Below are 4,316 nucleotides of genomic sequence, written 5' to 3'. Positions count from 1 at the left end.
ACATCAAAGTTCTACCCTATGGTGATTACACAGAATCGGTTTGTTTTCCCTACTACATTGTACTTCTTGAAACATCTGGCAACCACAATCTTTTTCCACCCAAGTCGTCTTCTTTTTTTTTTTTCTTTCTTCCAACAGCAGCCCTTTTGGATTAGATAGTTCTACTCGTCTCCGTATAGTGTGGTTTCTAGATTCCTCAAGATGTTAATCACTGTCTCCTATATTCATTTTCAAAGTTCTTTCTGTAATGCAATGACAGGTAAAATATGAAGTTCCAGATAAAGTAGCCTGTGCAGAGGACAGCAGAACTAGCTCCTCTGATCCACGCTCCACTTCACCATTAGGCCAAGATGGCCTTTTGTAGTAATGGATGGTGATGTTGGCCCCCACTGAAGTTACCAGCCACCCAAACTCCAAAATATTCACTGATATTTACACAATTAACTCCTGAATAAAAAAAATATTATATGTTAATCACTGTTAATTTCACTTCTGGCATTAACATCAATTTATCTCCTGCTGTGGGGCCTTTCAAAGGCACTGGAAGAGGCCAGCCTAAAGAAAAGTGCCAGGATGGGTCTAGACATGCTGCCTGAGATGGGAGAAATGCACCAAGGCAAAGCATCAGCATAGCCCAGCTCACCAGACCAGGCTTCACTTATTCCTAGTGGAGTGGAGCACAGAAAACTCCAAAACACTGGAACGTGGACATGAGGCAACAGGAAGTCAGTCTGTTCCAGAGACATGTGAATGGATGTGAAGGATTCTGGAAGTGTGAGGGGCAGCACTGGCTGTGTGGGCATTTGGAAGCCGAATGGGAGGCAGCAAGCCTGCAGGCCTGGAGGAGGGGGCCCTGGTGACTCAGACATCTTTCCCCACTTTAATCCAAAAGCATCGCCCTGGCTTGGCCACTTTTCAAAGAAAGAAAGAGAAAGAGATTGAATGCACACCTCACAAAGGATCTGATTTACTGCTCCTGAAAGAAACACTGAACCTTTGTGGTCTTGATAATATACAGACTCCCGGAGCGGCATCAATTCACTTTCACCGAAAACAATAACATCTTCTCTGCTCTGGAACTGCAAGCCACAGTCCGAGGGAAGAATCTCCAGTTAGGAGAGCAGCACCAAGAAACTGCTGTCTGCAAAGACAAAGAATGTGTTAAACTGATCCCTTACAAACACACATCTCAACCAGGGAGAGTTCTGCTACAGTGAACTGTCAAAAAGAAAGTCAATGTGTTGGATTTTCTTTCATCACATAAAGGAAGTCCATGAAATTGAGCACTAGGATTTACGAGCAAATGCATCAGCAGCAATGAACACAAGGTAACTTTGACCTCTTGCAGGATTCTGCAAATTTCAGAGTCTGTGCAAATGAGTTGGATCAACTATGGCCAACTGGTTCCATAGTTAAACCATCCACGGATCAGACCGTAGCTAGTCTAAGATCCAATGATAGCAACTTCTGGGTGGTAACAATAGTTGGGAGGTTTTATGTATGACCTGTAGTCCCAGGACGTGTGTAGCCTCTTGGCATGCCCAGTCTCATCTCATAATGGCCCAAAGGCAGGTATCTGGCAGATGTTCCCCATCACTTCTGGTTTGAAGTTGTGGCAATTTGTTGTTTCATTTAAGTTGAAGCATTTTCTCCCCTTTCCCTTTTAGGTTTTGTTGTTTTCAGGAGCATTGAAAGCATCTTAAAACCATAAATCTCGATGCTTTGAGATTAATTATTCTTTAACAAGAAAATTTGCAGTATACTTCATATAAAAAGATATCTATTTATTAAAAATGCACCTGGGTGGCTCAGTTGGTTAAGTGCCCTATTTGTGGTTTCCACTCGGGTCATGATCTCAGGGTCATGAGATTGAGCCCCGTGTGGGCTCAATGCTCAGTGAGGAATCTGCTTGAATTTCTCTCTCTCCCTCTTCCTCTGGCCCTCCTCTCCCCATACATTCATGAACTTGTGCATGCTCTCTCTCTCTTTCTCTCTCTCTCTTTCTCTTTCTCTCTCTCTCAAGTAAATCAATCCTTAAAAATAGGCAGCCTTCATAAAAGTGGAACTTTTAGGGGCTCCTATGGGCTCAGTCAGTTAAGTGTCCGACTCTTGATTTTTACTCAGGCCATGATCTCAGGGCACTCAGCACGAGTCAGGTTGGGATTCTCTCCCTTCCCCTCTGCCCCTCCCCACTCGCAGTCTCTTTCTCTCTCTCTAAAAAAGTGGGAAAAAAGTAGAATTTTCAAACCAAACCATTCTGAGAGGGAAAAAAAAGGTAAATTTTAAGAAGTGTTACAAAATTTGAGTGCAAAGTAAAACAACAATAGTAGCTGATGGAGGATTTACTCTGTGCCAATTATCATTCTAAACACTTTATAACATTAAATCATTTAATTTTCCTTACAGTTCTGTGAGTCATGAATTTTTGAAAAGAGAAACTTTTGACCCAAAAAGAGAAAGTTGTTTTCTCATAGTTACTCTTCAGTAACTTTAAGCAATAGAATTTGAACCCAGAGTCCACACCCTTAACTCCTTTATTGCTTCTCCCTTGGAGATACTTGGAGATACCTTGGAGATACTGCAGGTTTGGCTCCAGACCACCACAGTAAAGCCAGTCAAATGAATTTTTTTCTTGCCCAGGGTATACAAAAGCTATGCTTATACCATACTATAGTCTATTAAGTGTGCAATAGCATTATGTCTAAAAAACAATGTACATATCTTAATTAAAAATACTTCATGGCTAAGAAATGCTAACCATCATCTGAACTTTCAGTGAATCATGATCTTTTTGCTAGTGGAGGGTCTAGCCTTGATGCTGATGGCTGCGGACCAATCAAGGTAGTAGTGGCTGACAGTTGGGTGGCTGTGGCAATTTCTTAAAATGAGGCAATAAGATTTGCCACATCAATTAATTCTTCCTTTCATTTGAACACTGAGGGCCATTGTAAAGTTAGTAATTGGTCTGATTGCAGTATTGTTGGATCTCAGGGAAGAGAGAGGCCTCAGGAGAGGAAGAGATAGGGGAAGAGTCAGTTGGTGGAGCAGTTGCAACACAACATTTATCGATTATGTTCACCATCTTATGTTGATGTGGCTCCTGGCACCCCAAACCCCAAAAATCACAATAGTAATATCAAAGATCACTGATCACAGACCACCTTAACAAATATAATCATTTGAAATATAGTAATAATTATGAAAAAGTTTGAAATATTGTAAGCATTACCAAAATGTGACACAGAGACATGAAATGAACAAATGCTACTGGAAAAATGCCGCTGATAAATTTGCTTCGTGCAGGGTTGCCATAAACCTTCAATTTGTAAAAAATGAAGTATGCTTATAATTTCCCTTTTGAAAGACAAAAATTCTCAAATTATGTCAAAACAAATTATTGTTGACTTATTACAAAATCTCTCTCTCTTCTCTCTCATGCACACACACACGTGCACACACATGTGCACACACACAAAGTTAAAATTAAATAGAAGATAGGCAAAGTTGTTACCAAAGCATGCTTACCTTCTTGTTTCTTGTGTTTCTAGAGAGGTAAGAAACTTGCTTCAGTCCTGGCCTGTTTCGTTTTCCACTTCTTTGTGTGCAGTTTTCTCTCTGAGAGAGAATAATCTGACCAGTTGAAAATGGAGAAAGTGACTCCACATTCAGATATTCAACATTAGAAATTAAGCAGAAAGAGCATGTTGTATTTTCTTTTTCTGTTCTTAAAACATGTCTGTGCCTTATCATTGTAGGACTTTGCACATTTTACCTCTGACACTACTCTTGTTCCTAACTGTCCAGACTTTGGTCGATTTTCTAACTTGGTCATCCCAGGCTGCTAGACCAAGTTTCCTCAATTCAAAGGAGAAGGAAAAGGGAATTAGGCACAGAACTAGTTCTCCATAATAAAGCCATCACTATTCCTGGCACTCATCTGACTTTGCTCTCAGTTGACTAGGAACCCAGGGAAGACATATAAATATTTACCTAGCTCAAGTTGTCAAAAATGGCATGGCACTTCAGCAAGCTTTTTTAAGAAACTGAAAGAACAGGCATGTGGCTAGCTCAGTCAGTAGAACATGCAACTCTTGGTCTCTGGGTTGTAAGTTCAAGCCCCATGTTGAGTGTAGACATAACATAAAAATAAAAATCTAAAAAAAAAAAAAAAAAGGCATAACCACAATCTATGGGGCAAAGGCCCAAGCTTGCATCTCCAGGAGACCAGGTCCTCAGAGGAAAGAGGAAATTGGCTAGACTTTGATCATTAGGAGGAAGAGTAACAACCAAACAAAACCTCCCTCTACTGGAATATC

At 40.6% G+C, this 4,316-nt stretch overlaps 1 long non-coding RNA gene across 1 annotated transcript; it reads right to left on the bottom strand.

Annotated features, from left to right (window-relative positions):
• Nucleotides 1–1,003: 1,003 nt before the first annotated feature.
• LOC119866509 lies at nt 1,004–3,897 on the bottom strand. Its single transcript, XR_005380250.1, has 3 exons — nt 3,773–3,897; nt 3,526–3,630; nt 1,004–1,141 (listed from the first exon to the last, which is right to left on the bottom strand). It is a non-coding gene; the product is annotated as an uncharacterized LOC119866509 (long non-coding RNA).
• Between the last annotated feature and the right edge of the window lie 419 nt (nt 3,898–4,316).

Source organism: Canis lupus, chromosome 28 (assembly GCF_011100685.1).
Source record: "Canis lupus familiaris isolate Mischka breed German Shepherd chromosome 28, alternate assembly UU_Cfam_GSD_1.0, whole genome shotgun sequence".
In the NCBI taxonomy this organism is placed as follows: Eukaryota; Metazoa; Chordata; class Mammalia; order Carnivora; family Canidae; genus Canis; species Canis lupus.
The sequence above is the reverse complement of the archived record's forward strand: the minus strand, read 5'-3'. Positions and strand labels throughout refer to the sequence as shown.